Here is a 21,564-nt window from a genome sequence, read left to right as displayed (position 1 = left end):
GTGCAGAACACTGGAGCTGCCCAGAGTGGAGATAAAGTCATGCATCCTCTTCAGCTCCGTGTAGACCTAATGAGCATTTGACCCTTGCCATGCGAGTCGGAGGTGACTTTAAAGGTAGATTTTATCTAATTCATGGAGTTGGAAAGGTATAAGAGGGGTAATAGGTGAAAACCCCCATCACTTCCCATATCCTAGCACAGAGGATGACTCCACTCCTATGGGGATGTTAGGGTGGGAAACAGTGTGCAAGCGTTCGAGGGAAAGACGTACGGTGCCAGCAGAGAACGGTAACCAGGATTCAGGAGCATGAATAGTAAGAATCCCAGAACAGCCATTCACACTCACAGGCATGATGCCCTAACGTGACCTGCAGTGTGCTCTCCTGTGTTCCTATTTCAAGGCCACTGCCTGCAGCTCACAGACAATGATTGGGGAGGGCTTTGAAGTCAGAATAGAAGCCGAAAGCTAAACAAGCAGGAGGGGTAATTTAGGGAGGGGTTTGAAATGGGGGGGGGGGGGGGAGGGGGAGAATTAAAAAAAAAAAAAAAAGTTGAAAGCACAAAGAAAAAGTGCTTCACAGTTGGGAACCAAAATACAAAAAAAGAGACAAAAAAAGAAAACCAAACAGATCCAGAGTAGGGCACATGCTGCTAGTGTCTGGATGCCCCTGTGTGCCTCGGGAGTGATGGATGTCTTGAACCGGCCTGCAAGACCTGAGCATGTTACATCACAAGTATTTACATAAACTGCTGATCCGCTGGTAACCTCTGACACCGGCCGGACCATAGAAAACAAGGCATCACAACACACAGGTCACTAGAGAGCTCCGAGGGCTTTTCAGACCTATAGATAGAACGATAGCCTATGTCTACTGTTCACCTGCCTCATCACAGCCATTCAGTACTCTGAAGAGGGACACAAAGTAACTGACAGTTTCCTATTGAAGGAGAATTTTAATATATATTTAATGCATACACGTCCTGAATTGTTTTAGAGCTAAACCATGGGAATTACAAAAAAACGACCATGCCGTGGGGGCCCCCCGCATTGCAAGATTAAATGCTCATTAAGTCTGGGGGTAGAGGAATAAGGTGTAATGCTTAACCACAATCCTCGTTCTGACATTGTTTTCCGCTACAGGTTGTGGACAGTCCTTTGCCGTACTCAGGTGTAATGCAGGGCTATTGGCCTTGCATTGTGCTTGATGGAATCACTGAGGCCTGGAGCGCCCCATAGAAGAGGCTTCGGCGGACCGATGCCACAGAAGCAAGAAGCCTACCAAAGTGAGTATTAAGAGTAGCAGATTGAAGGCACTGGAACCTGAAGATAATTGTAAGTGATACTTTTCTACTGAAAATGTATTTTATCAATGTTGTGTTAATGGTGTCTATGCGGGGCATCTGGGTAATACATGGGCAGCTTCCGTGCACCAAGAAACTACCACCTGAAGACAATATTTGAATCTGAAATTGAAGCACCGCACTGAAATATTAGGGCCAGATTCTCGTAGATCGGCGTATCTTTGCGCCGGCGTAACATATCCGATTTACGTTACGCCTCTGCAACTTAGTCGGGCAAGTGCTGTATTCTCAAAGCACTTGCTCCGTAAGTTGCGGCGGCGTAGCGTAAATAGGCCGGCGTAAGCCCGCCTAATTCAAATTTGGGACAGGGGGGCGTGTGTTATGTAAAATAACCATGGCCCGACGTGATTGACGTTTTTCACGAACGGCGCATGCGCCGTTCATGGACATATCCCAGTGTGCATTGCTCCAAATACGCCGCAAGGACGACGTGAACGTAAATGACATCCAGCCCCATTCACGGACGACTTACGCAAACAACGTAAAATATTAAAAATTCTACGCGGGAACGACGTCCATATTTAATATTGGTACACCACATGTACGCCACCATATAGCAGGGGTAACTTTACGCCGGGAAAAGCCTAAAGTAAACGGCGTATCTGTACTGCGTCGGCCGGGCGTACGTTCGTGAATTTGCGTATCTAGCTGATTTACATATTTCTAGGCGTAAATCAGCGTACACGCCCCTAGCGGCCAGCGTAAATATGCAGTTACGATACAACGGCGTAAGAGACTTCGGATCTAATAGAAATCTATGCGTAACTGATTCTAGGAATCAGGCGCATAGATACGACGGCTCTGACTCAGAGATACGACGGCGTATCTGGATATACGCCGTCGTATCTCCTTTGAGAATCTGGGCCTAAGCCAACACATTTGGGGGGCCACACATCACCCCCTACATCAGGGCTTGTGGAAATATGAGGTCTGTGTGTGCGTGGGTAGTTTGTTATGCTCCAAAAAGAACTCTGGCTGGGGGTTAGTCAATGTGCTCGCCCCCTCCCTTGGGACTACATCACTGCGGGGAGATGCAGTGAACACAGGGATGTAGTCCCAAGGGAGGGGTCGAGCACACTGACTAACCCCCAGCCAGAACAGCTCGGATGATGGGGGCAAGCTTACCGAGGAGGAACAGGAAGTGAGAAATTCAGACAAAGAAAAAAAACATTTAGAAGGGAAATGGAAGGAAAAGGTAAGTGAACCAACAATGCACTAGCTTAAAGGAACCTATTTAGAAAATAAAAAATGAACATTTACAACCCCTTTAAGCTAAACTTTAAATTGGTCAATGATTGACTTTACTTCTTGCCTGGTTGCTCTTTAATTAATACCAGCTACAAGGTATTTACACTGCACATGGCACTAGGCATTCCCCCATCCTGACCGGTAGGCACGCTTTGCTGGGTCACTGTCAGACCTTTGTTGAGGGTTAATAGGTTAGTATCTATAAACTGAATGAGCACCAGTGACGGTCCTTACCTTATGTGGAAACTTCCCGTAATCTTCACCACTTTAGTTCATCCTGGTAGAAAATAAGAAAAGAACCCTTAATTTGCATTTCTAACCAGAAAGGAAAAAAAATGAAATTATAGACTGAGCTATGGCCGGTGGGGAGGTGTATGTTCAGACAATTTGTGTATATACAGAAACATGTGGCAGGCAGTACAATGTGTGTCTATGGCATGTATCTGGCAGCTATACACAAGAATTTAAACACAACAGATGTCATATGGTGTATGCAGGAGGGGCACAGGTGTCAGGTACCAAGGTATGAGACAGTACAGTATATATAAAGAGCAAATGGAGTGCTGTATGCTGTCCTAGAACCACTAAAACTGGCCATACACTCTGCAAATTTCATCAGGAACTGGCCGAAATTTGCTACATGGTTGGTCCTGTAGGCCCCCCTCCCACCCGACCTCTGGTTGGAGCTGGATTGTAGATTGTTGGTCAAACATTGACTGCTTGCAAATCACATGCAGTTGCTCTTTTGGAATTCTGCCACCTGCCACCAGCGGTGACTGTCAGAATACAATAGCCCAGCAGGAGGACTCATCCATCTGTGCTGTATAGCATGCATGAAGTTACCAATAAGATTTAGGCTTTCAGTTAGCTCTAGTTTGTACCAACACATGATACATCATAAACCGGGAATCTTATCCAAGGCTAAGGTTGACTGTCAGTTACAGACTATCATGCACTGAAGTGGACGGGGAGCAAAGTTGCCCATAGCCCACCCCTACCCTTCCCTTCCCCCATTTCCCCCTTACCCCTCCTATTTTTCCCCCACTTTTCTTTTCGGACCTGGGTGTAGCTTTTTGACATGGAGCATTTGACTGGCAAAGTCTGGACATTATGGGGAGATTTACTAAAACCGGAGAGTGCAAAATCTGGTGCAACTGTGCATTGTAGCCAATCAGCTTCTAACTTTAGCATGTTCAATTAAGCTTTGACAAAAAAAAAACCTGATTGGTTTCTATGCAGAGCTGCACCAGATTGATCATTTTCCAGTTTTAGTTAATAAACCCTTATAGGACAGGATGGGTTGTATAGGAGTAGACACTATAGGACAGGATGGGTTGTATAGGAGTAAACACTATAGGACAGGATGGGTTGTATAGGAGTAGACACTATAGGACAGGATAGGTTGTATAGGAGTAGACACTATTGGACAGGATGGGTTGTAAAGGAGTAGATACTATAGGACAGGGTGGGTTGTATAGGAGTAGACACTATAGGACAGGATGGGTTGTATAGGAGTAGACACTATAGGACAGGGTGGATTGTATAGGAGTAGACACTATAGGACAGGGTGTGTTGTATAGGAGTAAACACTATAGGACAGGATGGGTTGTATAGGAGTAGACACTATAGGACAGGATGGGTTGTATAGGAGTAGACACTATAGGACAGGATGGGTTGTATAGGAGTAGACACTATAGGACAGGGTGGGTTGTATATGAGTAGACACTATAGGACAGGGTGGGTTGTATAGGAGTAGACACTATAGGACAGGATAGGTTGTATAGGAGTAGACACTATAGGACAGGGTGGGTTGTATACGAGTAGACACTATAGGACAGGGTGGGTTGTATAGGAGTAGACACTATAGGACAGGATGGGTTGTATAGGAGTAGACACTATAGGACAGGGTTGGTTGTATAGGAGTAGACACTATAGGACAGGGTGGGTTGTATAGGAGTAGACACTATAGGACAGGATGGGTTGTATACGAGTAGACACTATAGGACAGGATGGGTTGTATACGAGTAGACACTATAGGACAGGGTGGGTTGTATAGGAGTAGACACTATAGGACAGGGTGGGTTGTAGAGGAGTAGACACTATAGGACAGGGTGGGTTGTATAGGAGTAGACACTATAGGACAGGATGGGTTGTATAGGAGTAGACACTATAGGACAGGATGGGTTGTATAGGAGTAGACACTATAGGACAGGATGGGTTGTATACGAGTAGACACTATAGGACAGGGTGGGTTGTATAGGAGTAGACACTATAGGACAGGATGGGTTGTATAGGAGTAGACACTATAGGACAGGGTGGGTTGTATAGGAGTAGACACTATAGGACAGGATGGGTTGTATAGGAGTAGACACTATAGGACAGGATAGGTTGTATAGGAGTAGACACTATAGGATAGGGTTGGTTGTATAGGAGTAGACACTATAGGACAGGATGGGTTGTATAGGAGTAGACACTATAGGACAGGATAGGTTGTATAGGAGTAGACACTATAGGATAGGGTTGGTTGTATAGGAGTAGACACTATAGGACAGGGTGGGTTGTATAGGAGTAGACACTATAGGACAGGATGGGTTGTATAGGAGTAGACACTATAGGACAGGATGGGTTGTATAGGAGTAGACACTATAGGACAGGGTGGGTTGTATAGGAGTAGACACTATAGGACAGGGTGGGTTGCATAGAAGTAGACACTTTTTGGCGGCAAGCATCAGCATAAAACTTCTAGTAACAACTATACTTGTCCACGGATGAAGGACAGTTTATAAGTATAGACAATATTATAAGACATTCAGTCCATTGTACATTTAAGAAAAACATTTCTTTATGTCATAGGGTTGATAAAGAAGATCCATGACCTTGCCATGCTGTGATGTCACCAGCAGATCTGATAGAGCGGATTTCTATTCACCCCCAGTTCTCCTCAGAAAAAGTCGAGCACACAACACAGGAAGAGGCCACTGAATTATTTACCGCCATATGTTCCCTACATCTAACAGAGGAAAACTTTTAGCTCTGGGAAGGTGGATGGCAAGAGAGAGAGGAATCAAAATGCCTGATGTGTTTAGGGGTAAGGTTTGGTGTAAAAATGCCAAAAATCAGCAAGCGCCTCATTCACATAAGATAATCGCGGATCCCTTCAATTATGCGATCCACAATATCGCTATTCTCTTTTGTGAGCAGATCTAAGCGATAGAAATCTGACTTGGTTTTCAAAGTCAGGCTGTCCCCTGCTGCCGCACAGCAACAGAAGGAGGATTAAAAATTCTCTTTCTGCCATCCTCGCCCCTCTTTATTTCCTCTTACTTAAGAGTCAGGATGACAAGCCTCACTCTTTACATACCAGTATCTGTCCTCGCCATGCAAGGCCTGAGAGATTACCTATGTCTGCTCAGTGGAACACAAACTAATACAATCTCTTATTGTCCCCAACACAGCAAGGAACCCAAAACACCAGTCAAAGCCATCTTGTTCTAGTCACGTCACTAACAGGATTCAAAGATTTCACACTCCCTATAATGGGAACTCAGTATAATAGCATTTAACCTAAAGAACATGAGCTTAGTCATGTAGAAATGTCTGCGAAAACAAGCCCGTTGCATAGAGCTTGGTATTGACTGAACATCAGACTGGGAGAATACAACTTATTCAGAGTACCCAGGACCCTATGAGTAAGAAAAAGTAAAAAAAAATAACTGTATTCTCAATGGCCTAGATTCACGTAGAGCGGCGTATGTTTTGGCCGGCGTAGCGCATCCCATTTTCACTACGCCGACGTAACATAGTGAGGCAAGGCCAGTATTCACAAAGCACTTGGGGCCAGATTTACATAGAACTGTGGCGGCGTAACGTATCGTAGATACGTTACACCGCCGCAAGTTTTCATCGCAAGTGCCTGATTCACAAAGCACTTGCGATGAAAACTACGCTGGCAGCCTCCGGCGCAAGGCTGGCCAATTCAAATGGGCGTGTGGCATTTAAATTAGGCGCGCTCCCGCGCCGGACCTACTGCGCATGCTCAGTTTCGCAATTCCTGTCGTGCTTTGCGCGCCGTGACGTCATTTTTTCGAACGGTGACGCGCGTAGCGTACTTCCGTATTCCCGGACATGTTACGCAAACGACGTTAAATTTTAAATTTCGACGCGGGAACGACGCCCATACTTTAAACAGCAATACGATTGCTGAGTAAAGTTAGGGCAGGTCAAACGACGACTAACTTTGCGATGGGAAACTAGACTAGCAGCGACGTAGCGAACGCGAAAATACGTCGGGAATCGCCGTAACTCCTAATTTGCATACCCGACGCTGGTTTACGACGCAAATTCCCCCCAGCGGCGGCCGCGGTACTGCATCCTAAGATCTGACAGTGTAAAACAATTACACATGTCGGATCTTATGGATATCTATGCGTAACTGATTCTATGAATCAGTCGCATAGATAGAAACAGAGATACGACGGCGTATCAGGAGATACGCCGTCGTATCTCTTTGGTGAATCTGGCCCTTGTTCCGTAAGTTACAACGGTGTAGCGCAAATTGGCCGGCGTAACCCCGCCTAATTCAAAGTAGGCATGTAGTGGGCGGGCTACATTTAAATTAACCGTGACACCATGTAAATGAGGGCCGTTCGTACTGCGCATGCGCGCGCATGCTTAGAATCACGTCGCAAATACTCCCTACGAAACGACGTTGGTTCAATGCTTTCGACGTGAACGTAACCTACGCCCAGCCCCATTCACGCACGGCTTACGCAAACGACGTAAAATACGACGGCTGTTCCGACGTTCATACCTTGCATGGGCTGCGCCACCTAGAGAGGTGTTTTATCTTTACTCCGGCGTATGTCTTACGTAAACGGCGTAGCTTACTGCGACGGGCGTACGCACGTTCGTGAATCGGCGTATCTTGCTCATTTACATATTCGACGCGTAAATCAAAGTAAACGCCCCTAGCGGCCAGCGTAAATATGCACCCAAGATACGACGGCGTAGGAGACTTACGTCGGTCGTATCTTGGCAACAGTGAGGCGTATCTCAGTTTAAGAATGCACGCAAATATACGACGGCGCAAATTGGGACTTACGACGGTGTATCTACTGATATGCCATCGTAAATCTCTCTGAATCTGGCCCAATAAGTTTAGAAATCTCCAGATTAGAAATACACTTGATATAGTGTTGGGATTGATGCCTATGAGATTCATGGCCATCTTGGCTCCTGATCATCTGGCTTTTTCGGACCTCTTAGAGTGCGATAATAAGGACCTCCAACAGGTTGTAGGAAATTCTTCCCTATGTGGAGCAGAAGGAAAAGTAATGCCCTGTACACACGAGTGGAAATTCCGTCGGAAAAAACCTTGGATGGTTTTTCCAACGGAATTCCGCTCAAGCTTGGCTTGCTTTTATACACGGTCACACAAAGGTTCTCGGAACTTTCGACCGTCAAGAACGCGGTGATGTACAACACTACGACAAACCGAGAAAATTAAGTTCGATTGTTTCCAAACATGCGTCGGAATTTAACAGACGATCAGGACTTCCGATCGGAATTTTTTCTGTCTAAAAATTTGAGAACCAGCCCTCAATCTTTTGCTGGCGGAAGTTCCAACAGTAAAAGTCAGATGGAGCGTACAAATTTCCGACCAAAAGCTCACATCGGACTTTTGATGGTGGAATTTCCGCTTGTGTGTACGGGGCATAAAAGTACTGTGCCTGCACCACTATCACTCTAGGGCTGCCTTTCTCAGCCCTTTTAACATTTGAGGAGCCTTTGAAATGACCTTCTACGGCTCAGGGAACACCTGCTAATATCTTCTAGATTTACAACTCACAGTTCATTGGTGTAATAGCCATTGGGAAGAATGCTCCTAAAGAACCTCCTACTTACAGATAGCCTAAAAGATTATAGTTGTTGGTGGTTACTTATCTAAGAAGCAGATGTTGGAACCCCTAGAAACCTCTGGGAGAACCCTGGCTGAGAAAGGCTGCTCCAGCCTTTAGTATTGTCAGAGAGGATAAGAATCCATGAGCAGTTTGTATCTACTCCAGGGGATAGAGCTATAAATATGTCATGGGGCGGTGTTACACAAGTGAGTGTTCCTGCTTTCTGTAGATAATATCACCAGTTCTTAGAGTTTATAGTAAGTACAGGGAGGTAGCTACAATCAACACAACACTTTATAAAAAAGGTTGCAGTTTAAATTATGGTACTGCGCAGTGCACAAATGCAAAAAAAATTGTTATCTGCTTCCGGTACACCTCCAAGGAGCTATGTACACTCCTTCCGGTACGCCTCCAAGGAGACATGTACACTCCTTCCGGTACGCTTCCAAAAGAATCATGTACACTACTTCTGTTATGCCTCCAAGGAGCCATGTACACTCCTTCTGGTACGCCTCCAAGGAGACATGTACACTCCTCCTGGTATGCCTCCAAGGAGACATGTACACTCCTTCCGGTATGCCTCCAAGGAGACATGTACACTCCTTCCAGTATGCCTCCAAGGAGACATGTACACTCCTTCCAGTACGCCTCAAAGGAGACATGTACACTCCTCCTGGTATGCCTTCAAGTCGTAACGTACACTTCTTCTGGTACACCTACAAAGGAGTCATGTACACTCTTTCTGGTATGCCTCCAAGGAGTCAGGTACACTCCTTCTGGTTATGCCTCCATGGAGTCATGTACACTCCTGGTACGCTTTCAAAGAAGTGATGTACACTCCTGGTCCGCCTCCAAGGAGTCATGTTCACTCCTGGTATGCCTCCATGGAGACATGTACACTCCTTCTGGCACGCTTTCAAAGAAGTCATGTGAACTTCTTCTGGTACTCCACCATGGTATCATGTACACTCCTTCTGGTACTCCTCCAAAGAGCCATGTACACTCCTTCTGGTACGATTTCAAAGAAGTGATGTACACTCCTTCTGGTACTCCTCCAAGGAGCCATGTACACTCCTGGTACGCTTTCAAAGAAGTCATGTACACTCCTTCTGGTACACCTCTGAGGAGCCATGTACATTCCTCCTGGTACACTTTCAAATAAGTCATGTACACTCCTAGTATACCTCCAAGGAGCCATATACACTCCTTCTAGTACACCTCCATGGAGTCATGTACACTTCTCCTGGTGCGCTTTCAAAGTCATGTACACTCCTTCTGGTACCTATCAGTGAACATATTGCGGATAATGGGTATAATATGTACAGAAACTGCACATTCACTATATGTTGGGTTGAATCTTCTGGATAGAAGATTTGTTATACAAGTTCCTAGTTGACCTGAATGTAATAATAAATATCTCAAACCCTCAAGTTTTTCATTCCATTGTTATATCTCATTCCTTCTGTACTGTCACTTTACTAATCTGAAATGTACTTGTGCTAATCGGGCATAAGTTCACCCAAACTGGCTGACCAATGTCACCATGTGTCACTCATTCATTACCATGACGAGCGGTGATAGCATTCCAGCAGCTTTTCAGGAGGGGGCTGAGATCAGAAACTATCACCTGAAAAGTGGAACGCTGAAACAAACATGACCGTCTGTCTGGTCTGGATGGAGTATATACAACGTGGGGTCGGAAAGGTGCCCATGCAGTAAAAGGGAAACGAGAGATTATACGAGGATAGAGTACAGACTGGGAAGAACGGAAACACACACCATCTGCCATGTGAGAATTATAATGATGGCATCAAGATGACCTTTCTGCCCCCCAAACCCTTAAACCAAAGTTGGGTGAATTTTTGTTTGGTTGCCTTCTCGTGCGTCTTTCAGCTACAGCTTATCAGTGATGCAAGTAGAATAACGCCAATTTACTGAGAATGCGTAATCCTAAAATCAGATTGGGGGATTTTATGAGACAATATGACCTTGCATATGTCTCCATTAAAGCTATAGAAACCTGTTCTTGTATGCCGTGTTCCCAGTACATATTTAGACAGATAACGCTAATTGCACTTGACATGTCCTCTTAAGGATGGACTCCCTCCTCCCTGTACTCCTCACAGCCCCCTCCTTCCAGAACAGTCACATCAGTGAGTGAGCGCTGCATCCCACTGACAATGTACACACTCCTATTATCACACGGCAAAACCACCGCCACCGTACACTCTCTGGTCCTTCACCGCAAAACCACCGCCACCGTACACTCTCTGGTCCTTCACCGCAAAACCACCGACACCGTACACTCTCCTACCCTCACATGATAAAACCACATTACACTCCAGATCCAGTCTTGATAGAAGACAGAACTGGAATAACCACCCCCATTCTTCCAAAAGATGATGCTGAATTGAGATGTACTAAAATGTTCACAATCTTCCTTTAATGAAAAAAATAACAGGAACTATTGCAGTAGATAGAGTTGAATGTACTGTCCCCTGTCCCATCATCTCAGAGCATGTCGGCTTGAAACTTCAAGCAAGTACTTAGGCATAGCTCCCAACTGTCCCTAAATTGGGGGACTGTCGCCGATTTGGAACAATGTCCCTCATTCCTCTTCATTTGTCCCTGATTTTGGTCTGATCTATATAGATGTACATAAAATGCACTTTTTATCTATCAAAAAGTTTTCCAGCCCTAAACGGTTCATCTGATTTCTAAATTGCTGCATTTGTAAATTCCAGAAGCCAATATAAAGGAATAGTAGTGGTAAAAAAAAGCACTTGTGGGTTTAAAAAATCTTGTTTTTGTTGTTGTACAATTCTCCTTTAAGGGGGCGTGGCAAGGGGTGTGCCCTATGCCTGCATACTTTTACGGATAGGTGTCCCTCATTCTCATCTCAAAAAGTTGGGAGGTATGCTTAGGCCAGTTCTCCACCCCGACGTGTCCTTGCCTACCTGTTCATTTTGGCCCGGATTCACGTAGCACTTACGCCGACGTATCTCTAGATACGCCGCGTAAGTGCACAGATGCGCCGTCGTATCTATGCGCCGGATTCTTAATGCAAGATACGCCTGAAATTTGGCTTCCTCCGACCGACGTAAGTGTCCTACGCCGTCGTATCCTGGGCGCATATTTACGCTGGCTGCAAGGGGCGCTCCCATTGATTTACGTGTAGAATATGCAAATGACTGAGAGGCGCCGATTCACGAACGTACTTGCGCCCGTCGCAGTAATATACGCCGTTTACGTAAGGCGTACGTCCGGCGTAAAGTTATTCCACCTATAGGAGGCGCATCCAATGCAAAAGTATGGACGACGGAACAGCCATCGTATTTTACGTAGTTTACGTAGTACTACGTGAATAGGGCTGGGCGTAGGTTACGTTCAGTGATTCAACTTATCTTAGGCGTTCGTTCCGACGTGATTCTGAGCATGCGCACTGGGAGCGTCCACGGGAATGGCGCATGCGCCGTTCGTTCGGCCATTCATTTGCATGAGGTCACGCTTCATTTACATGTATCACGCCCACCTTCCACCTACTTTGAATTAGGCGGGCTTACGCCGACGAATTTACGTTACGCCGGCGCAAACGTAGGGAGCGAGTGCTTTGTGAATACTGTTCTTGCCTCTCTGTGTTACGTCAGCGTAGCGCATATGAGATGTGCTACGCCGGCAGAAAGATGCGCCGATCTACCTGAATCCGGGCCTTTGACTTTTGCTAAGTACTTGTAAATAATTGGAGTTCCCATCAAATACATAGTAACGGAAGTAATAGACTCAATGAGGTTGATTTATTAAAGTAAAAAAAAAATGTTCACATTGCAACAGAGTTTTCTCCAGAGCTTAATGAATGAGATCTGCCAAGTTCCATCATCTATATATGTTGGGAGGTATGACGATAGGGACTTTTCTACCACTCTAACTGACCAGCATATCGTTGAAGAACTCCACACAACCACAGGGAGAACATGCAAACTCCATGCAGATAGTGTCCTGACCAGGATCTGAATTGGACCCTAGTGTTGCAAGGCAGAAGTGTTTATCAATAAGCCGATGTACAGCCAAAAAAAAATGGAAAAGTGTGTAAACCTTTTTGAGATTTTTTTTTTCTGACCTAGACAGACTCAAAGGTAATCAGATGTAAACAATTGCACGTCCATTTATATCGGCCTCCCCATAGACCAACACTGAGTTTCTGTTCGGATCTGCCTGGAAAAATGACAGTTGGATCTGAACTGGACGGCCATGTAAAAGGGGGAGACAGTTTGCTTTCAGCAGAACATATTTGTTTAGGCTTAAAAATTATAACTTTTGTGAATTATTTTTATACTCAAAAATGTGTTTTACCACTACCAATGAACAGTTGCCGTATTACCTGAATAAACACACGTCAGCCTTTTACAAAAGAAGCAGAAGTGTTTATATCTTCAACATAGTTGTTTAAACAGTGCATGACAGTTAACTATAAAGAGGCAACCTGCCCATGCTGGAGCATGTGAGCAGCAAATATCCAGCATATATCCGAGGAGAGGAGCTCACAACCCAAAAGTTTTAGGATTATGTTCTCCATGATGAGCAGCAGACATTTATGATTGCTACACGAACATGGATGGGTCTTTCCCCTACCAAGTAACACAACTTGTCTAAATGGTTTATCATCCGTATTACAAATAATGGCCCTGCGTTGCACATGATGATGCCGAGGGACCATCCAAAGACTGGAACGCACTCTTTCCAACGCACACGTTCCTGTAAGGCCTCGTACACACGATAGAATAGCCAGAGGACAATGGTCTGGAGGACCGTTGTCTTAGGTTAACCGATGAAGCTGACTGATGGTCCGTCACGCCTACACACCATAGGTTAAATAACCGATCGTGCCAGAACGTTGTGACGTAAAACACAACGATGTGCTGAAAAAAACGAAGTTCAATGCTTCCAAGCATGCGTCGACTTGATTCTGAGCATGCGCTGGTTTTTAACTGATGCTTTTGCATACTAACGATCGGTTTTGACCTATCGGTTAGGCGTCCATCGGTTAAATTTTAAAGCAAGTTCCTATTTTTTTAACCAAAGGTTAAATAACCTATGGGGCCCACACACGATCGGTTTTGACCGATGAAAACGGTCCTTCAGACAGTTGTCCTCTGGCTATCCTATCGTGTGTACGAGGCCTAAAAGTGTCTGTTTGTCTAATGGTCAGAATTTCCGTCAGAAAAAGTCTGATGGGAGCTTTTCATCGGATATTCCGACCGTGTGTATGCCCCATCTGACTTTTTCTGTTGGAATTTCCAACGGACTTAGACATAGAGCAGGTTCTCTATTTTTCTGTCGGAAATTCCGACAAAGGTTTGCCCAGTCAAAAGTCTGACCGTGCGTACGCGGCATAAGTGGGTGCTGAAGCCACCGCCAGCTAGAACCGTGTACAATCAGAATGAGGAATGTCAACAGAACACCATGGGACTCCAAAAAATGGGTCCAAAGCTTTATTCAGCGATCACATGCCTGATGAAGGGGTCCTGCAAGGCTCTAAAAATGTTGTTTGCTGTAACGATGTGATTGCTGAATAAAGCTTTGGACCAATTTCTTGTAGACCCATGGTGTGATGGTGACATTCCGGGTTATCATCCAAAGACTGAAGCACCAGAGGCAGACAAGCGGAGTGCTGGAGCCGGTCCAGAGTGGGTCTAATGTACTTAGTACAGCCTTTTCATCTCCCGCTAGACTTCACGAATCCCCACTGCAAGGGTAGTTGAGTTGGGCTTTAACCATTTTCTAATTCTATCCAAAACTAAAATAAAAAAATAAAAAAAGTTTGGACTCAACAGACCCTTTTATTAAGTAGTTTATAAATGCGACCCTGTAGGGTTGCGAGTATACTTGATAACTATGCAGGATACAAAATTTACAACACTCTACAGGCCACCAGAAAAAAAAAGGCCATAGAAGCCAATCAATAACTGGTATTACCAAAAAAAACTGTTTATCGAGTACATGTTTATCCACCAAAGCTGCAAAATACTGAAATGTAAATAACGGGGAGCAATCAAGAAGCAATGTCAAAGTTTAGGGTGTCCACAGACTGGGGAACAAGTTCTTGTCCCCGTTATAAAGTGCTCCCCTGTCAAAGGCACAGAGACACTAACTCTCAGCCTTTCTTCTCTTCTACCCCTTCTTTTTATTTTTTTTTCTAGCCAAGCAACTGTGCATTTATTAATTCATGAGGCACTAATTAGTTCTTTGTTTAATTTTGTGTTAAACAGACTGACCGGAATGATAACGACTTGCAGCGCTGCGTTGCGGTCCCAAACCACCCCTCTTTTCTGACAACAAGGGAGCGCAGCGCGACTGCCGTGATGAACCCAAATTCCCTCTTCAGTTGCACTTCATTAAGTCAAAATGTGACAAGAAGCTTAGAGAGCAACTTTCAGATCCGATCGCACATAACAATTGGGGAGTGAAGTTCTCAGAGAGGATGCTGGGGAGGCTGCGAAATGTACTGGTTGTCTCCTAACCCCTCCAACGCCAAAATAAAAAGAAAAAAAAAAAGACTAATAAAAATAAAGTGACAGACGAGTCTTCGTCGCTCAGTATTTTACTGCTAAGTTTGAACGTGGCTGACGAAGAAGCGCGCAACGCACGGTGAACCTGTCCTTCTAGTGAAGGCTTGGGGTTTAATTTTTTTCATGTTTCTTAAATAAACATTTTTTTATCTTTTTTTGTTGTTTATACTCTTATAATGAATTTTACAGGAGGCACATACGCTCGTATTCCCCATCTATTTGATCTGACGTGAGAGGCAGCGTAGCACTGGTAAGCAGACACAGAGATTCCTCTCTGGATTTTCTGCTATTTTGAAGCCATATTGACCGCTTGATGTATAGACGGGCTCCTGGGACATCTGACTTCACAGTGTACACGACAGACAAAGTTGCTCGGAGGCAGAAGACACAAAGCCTTGTGAATATGTCAGTGAATATGCGGGGTACCGGGCTTCTTAGCACTGCTCGTCTTTACTGAGGTCTCATCTGGTAGGCAGACTGAGGATTTGGGGCCAATTTACTAAGCTGTATTACTTGACAAATAACTTTATCCTCATAGCCACACAAAATGTACGAAATATTTCGGGCACATAGGGCCAGATTCAGAAAGAATTACGTTACTCCGCGGCGGCGTAACGTATCCCATTTACGTTACACCGCCGCAGGTTTACAGCGTAAGTGCCTGATTCACAAAGCTCTTACCTGTAAACTTGCGGCGGTGTAACGTAAACCTGCTTGGCGCAAGCCCGCCTAATTCAAATGGGGCGGGCACCATTTGATTAGGTGCGTTCCCGTGCCAAGCGTACTGACGTGCATTGTGATAAATGACATCGCAAGGACGTCATTGGTTTTGGCGTTAACGTAAATGGCGTCCAGCGCCATTCACGGACGACTTACGCAAACGACGTGAAATTAAAAATTTTGACGTGGGAACGACGGCCATACTTAACATTGCTTAGAACACCTAGGAGGTAGCCCTAATTTTACGATGCGTATCTCGACGGAAACGGCGTAAATTTAGATCGACGGGCATCGCGAACGTTCGTGAATCGCCGTAACTAGTCATTTGCATATTCTACGCCGACCGTAATGGCTTCGCCACCTAGCGGCCGGCCTAGTTTTGCATCCTAAGATCCAAAGGGTGTAAGTCAATTACACCTGTCGGATCTTAGGGCTATCTATGCGTAACTGATTCTATGAATCAGCCTCATATTTAGGACGGGCGGATCACAGAGATACGACGGCGTATCAGGAGATACGCCGTCGTATCTCTTTTGTGAATCTGGCCCTTAAAGCTGAACTCTAGATATGATGGCCCAGATTCAGATACAATTGTGTATCTTTAGGCGGGCGTAGCGTATCTCCTATACGCTACGCCGCCGTAACTTTGAGAGGCGAGTATGGTATTCAGAAAGATTATGTGCCCGAAGTTACGGCGGCGTAGCGTATAAGGGCCGGCGTAAGCCGCCTAATACAAATATGGAAGATGTGGGCGTGTTTCATTATTACAGCCTATGAAGGAGCAACATGGGCTATTAGAATGGTTTCCATTCATCCCTCTCTACTTTGGAAGGGATGAACAAAATATAGGCTTAAACTTTCCAATCCATCGGACCATGACTGATGTTGTTGCCAGTCTCCTGATGTGATTATGATCCATAAACAAGGAAATATCACATAACAGTACAAACCAAGTCCAAACTGGACAACCATTTTTACATTTGAGGGTGAGGCCCCGTACACACGACCGGTTTTCTCGGCAGAATCCAGCAAGAAACTCGATGGGAGACGTATTCTGGCGAGAAAACCGGTCGTGTGTACACTTTTTGCCGAGAAACCCTTCGGGAAACTCGTCGAGCCAAATAGAGAGCACATTTCCTCGTTGGGCAATGGGAAAATTTGGCTCGACGAGTTAGACAGCCAAACAAGGTATTCGACGAGCAAAATGATGTGTTTTGCCCGTCGAGTTTCTCGGTCGTGTGTACGGGGCCTGACTGTACACATTTCAAGCTTCAGTGGGGGTGAACGAGAGAAGTCTATCAAATCCGCATCCCTACTAGGGCGCGTATGGAGGAGCGTCTAGAACAAAAGTTCCCATCCCATCACTTTTGGATTGGATTGCTCCTCTATACCCACTTCAGAGTTAATCTTCTGCTGAATGCTCTTTTGATTGCTATCAGAGAGGTTAACAGTTTAGGACCAGAACAAAGCCCACCTTCTTCTGGTCCTAAACTGGAGGGGTGACGAGGAGGGGCCAATGAAAGCTGTAGAGCTGGAGGTGTACCTCTATGTGTCTGTGTAAATCCAGGAAGTAAACAGGCAGTAGCTTCAGCTGCCCACAGTTAAAATGGCTGCAGCCAGACTCAGTGGAGGGAGATTTCTGCAGCATATTTGGCAAGTACAGAATCACAGTATATATAAAATAATATGCAAAGTGGTTGGAGGGAAGCTTCAGAATGGCAAAGATGTTTTTATTACAAATGACAGTTCCTCTTCAATGCAAGCGCTGTTCGTTCGAGAATTTTTGGACTGGCTCCTTCAACAAAATTCAATTAAAAAAATTACTTTTATGGCGCGGGAGGAGAAAGGGATGACGATAAGGCCACACACAGCTTAACTTTCCCGCTAAAATGGCTGAAATTGAAGCAGCGTATGGTCAGCGTTAACTATACATCAAGTTCCATACACAGTCTTTTATCTGTCACTTGCCAGCTTTAGTCTTCTAATGAAAAGGTTAACATGATTAGATCTTTACACACAGATATGTACACATTCCAGCATAACATGCTGTGCACATGATTACAAATGACTGCATGCTTACCAGTGATTGATTCCAAGTAAGGGGGAAAGGATTGAGCAGAAGTACTGTACTGTAGATAAATTGCATGCTTCTATTTAATAATGATTCTCATTTATACCGTCCTCATCCTCCGCTGCTGTCTAAACGACCCCATTCCCTCCTATGAAATATGAAAATAAAACCTGCATCCTCCTCCCATCCATCACCGGCCCCCGAGTTCATTTCCACCACTCATTCCAAGACCAGAACCCTTGGGCTGATCGGACCCCAAATATTTATTATAGAGCCCAGTGTTACAAAGTAAAGCCATAACAGCAGATATCTCCCGTGTTCTTCAGGGAATGCGATTTAAGGTTTATTCAAAATAATATCCACGTATTACTAATATTCACAAGTGCTTCTTTATAATCTATAATGTGCTCAATTGGCTTTTGGCCTAAAAAAAATTATAGAATAAATGACAATTTATATTTGGAGGATTACCGTATATACCGGAATATAAGCCGACCCGAATGTAAGCCGAGGCACCTAATTTTACCACAAAATACTGGGAAAGTGTATTGACTCGGGTATAAGCCTAGAGTGTCCATCTGCATGCCTCACTGTGCCCATGACTAGACTGGAGTCACCGGAGAAATGACCGCTTAACATGGGAGTCTATGGAAGGGGTGCCTGGCTTTGAAAAATCCCTGGCCAACAAACTTTGCACACTTGTAGAGGAAGAGTGGGGCTACATGTGTGCCAAGTAGCGGGTACCCAAAGTCCGGGAGATCAGGTGCAAAAAGGTGACTCGAGTTAAAGCGCTGCGTAAACTGTTGGCGCTATATAAATCCTGTATAATAATAATAATAATAAGCCGAGGGGGGCATTTTCAGCACAAAAAAATATGCTGAAAAACTCGGCTTATACTCGAGTATATATGGTACTTTAAAGCCTATCTTAGGGGAAAGGATAATGCTTCCTTGTAGTGGGGCTGCCCCTACAGTGCAAGGGTAAAATACTCTTTAAGGTCTAGGGGACCCCAAAAAGTTGTTCTACATAGCCAATGCTCCATTCCCATGGCAGCTGGCCCTCTCCTCTACACTTTGGCAGTCCCTCTGCACCCTCACATCGAATGCAGGGTTGTAGGCTCTACTTTGGTGTCATTGGGAGGAATTGTGCTCCATCTTTGGTGTCATTGGGAGGAATTGTGCTCCATCTTTGGTGTCATTGGGAGGAATTTTGCTCCATCTTATGTGTCATTGGGAGGAATTGTGCTCCATCTTTGGTGTCATTGGGAGGAATTTTGCTCCATCTTAGGTGTCATTGGGAGTAATTGTGCTCCATCTTTGGTGTCATTGGGAGGAATTGTGCTCCATCTTTGGTGTCATTGGGAGGAATTGTGCTCCATCTTTGGTGTCATTGGGAGGAATTGTGCCCCATCTTTGGTGTCATTTTGGAGAAATTCTGCCCCTTCATTGGTGTCAGTGAGGGGAAATATATCCCATTGTTGGTATCAGTGGATGAAAATAGCGCCCCAAGGGCCAGATAAAAGCAAACAAAGGGCCACATATGGCCCCCAGGCCGCAGTTTGGAGACCACTGCTCTAGAGGTTGTTAGGGGTTCCTTGAGCTGTAGATGATTGACCTCCCATTGATGACACCAATGATCCTTAAAGCTGTCTTCTAACCAATGTAAGAGGCCTTTTCCTAGAGACCTTCAATGGACTAATCTTACTAGGGGTTTCCCAAGACGTGTAAACTATTTCAAGGGTTCCTTTGGAGTAGAAAGGTTACAAGTTACAAGCATACAAATTATATGACTAGAGCAGCTATGAAGGTGAACTCAAGAAAGTATGATGGAGAACTCAGTTCAGCAAATCTCTTACGGTTGTTATCACCTAAATATATAAAACCCAGGAGCTCTATGCAGCTTCAAGCAACACTATGAGCATGCCAGTCGGGAAACTCACCTCCGTTTTCTACTACCTACTAGAAAAGTGCACCAATCCCACATCACATTTTGGCAGCGGCTGGCTTGCTTTAGCTAATTTGCTGTCAGACTGCCTAAGCAAACCAATTAAAACTAATCATTAATTATAAAGTGAGAAATAGAGCGAGGGGAGAAGGGAAAAGAAGGAGGGGAAACCCGATGTTAGAGATGAATATTGCAGGTAAAAAATAAAAACAAGAGAATGTGAATATTTACATTAACTAATCTTACTATCAAGAGCAACAAAAGTCACTCCTATTCTTATTAGAAGCTCAGCCTTACAATGTATCTAGATGGAAGAACACAACTGTTATATATTGCATTACACCAGTCCTTAGATGTGGTGGTGACAGTAGCCTACTTCCTGTTCTAGGGTGACAACGCTTGCGCTACTGTATCTTGAGTGGTGCAGCATTTTCACCGTTTCACTACTGAACACCTCTAATCTTCACAGCATGGGTGAAAGAGTTCTGTAGTTCACAGGTGAACTGCGCAGGGCTAATAATGCTGCTTGGGAAAGTTAGGTGCCCACTTTGGTGCCCACTTTCTGGCAGGATCCTCAGGTATTTCTCTGTACTTGCAGCATTTTTAAATATACAAAACATGGAAAAATGCGCAAGTATTGCAGAGATGTACTGAATACTCATACTTTAGCCACTTCAGCTCCGGAAGATTTACCCCAGACTATTTTTGGTGATACGGCACTGCATTGCTTTAACTGTTTAGGGTTAGGGGTTAGGATTAGAGTTGGGGTTGGGGGTTGGGGTTAGGGGCTTAGGGTTAGGGTTTCCCATTGAAGAATATGGCTAGGACTAAGGAATTGGAACAGGGACCTCCCCCAAAGGTCAAAGGTCAGAAGGCGGGATCCCAGAGGTCAACGGTCACAGGGCGTAGCTGACCCACCCCCCACCAAAGTGTACCGCCTACCCCAACTAAGTCGGGGAATGAACAAGTCGGGGAATGAACAAGTCGGGAACAATTGCGCAGTCGGTTGACGCTGTACCCAAATAAAATTTGTCCTTTTTTCCCAGAAATAGAGCTTTCTTTTGGTGGTATTTGATCACATTTGCGTTTTTTCTTTTTTGCGCTATAAACAAAGAATAACAGACAATTAAAAATATATATATATATATATATATATATATATATATATACCACCTGTGCTCTAGGGTATATATAATGTTTGGGGGTTCCAAGTCATTTTCAAGCAAAAAATATGGATTTTAACTAAAGCCGCATTCACACGACCATTTTTAATGTCATGGAAAAAGCAACGTTTTTTTAGACGCGATTCTTGTCAAGCCTGCCTTGCCTACACACGATCGTGAAAGAAAAATGCTCGAGCAAAGCGCGGTGACGTACAACGGCACTATAAAGGGGAAGTTCCATTCATATGGCGTCACCCTTTGGGCTGCTTTTTTGCTGATTTCGTGTTAGTAAAAGTTTGGTGAGAGACGATTCGCGCTTTTAAGTCTTCGTGCTTTTCAGTCTGTTACAGCGTGACGAATGTGCTATCTCCATTACAAACGATCGTTTTACCAGAACAAGTGCTCCCGTATTATAACTTGCTTCTGAGCATGCATGTTTTTTTCACGTCGTTAAAGCCTGCACACGACCGTTTTTCGCGACGTGAAAAACAACGAGAAAAATTAGAGCATGTTCTAAATTTTTAATGCCCATTTTTCACATCGAGAAAAATGCTCTGGGGCCCACACACGACCGTTTTTCACGACGTGAAA

At 44.7% G+C, this 21,564-nt stretch overlaps 1 protein-coding gene across 1 annotated transcript in view; it reads right to left on the bottom strand.

Moving 5' to 3' along the window:
- The window catches only part of CASZ1 (castor zinc finger 1), a 421,265-nt gene that overhangs the window by 133,896 nt on the left and 265,805 nt on the right, over window positions 1–21,564 (bottom strand). Inside the window, exon 4 of the mRNA XM_040326347.1 lies at window positions 2,844–2,886. The gene's annotated coding sequence lies outside the window, so the exon portion shown is untranslated. The remainder of the gene's footprint in view (window positions 1–2,843; window positions 2,887–21,564) is intronic.

The sequence above is a fragment of the Rana temporaria genome, chromosome 10, assembly GCF_905171775.1.
Source record: "Rana temporaria chromosome 10, aRanTem1.1, whole genome shotgun sequence".
NCBI classification, from domain to species: Eukaryota; Metazoa; Chordata; class Amphibia; order Anura; family Ranidae; genus Rana; species Rana temporaria.
This window is presented reverse-complemented; position numbering and strand designations above follow the sequence as displayed.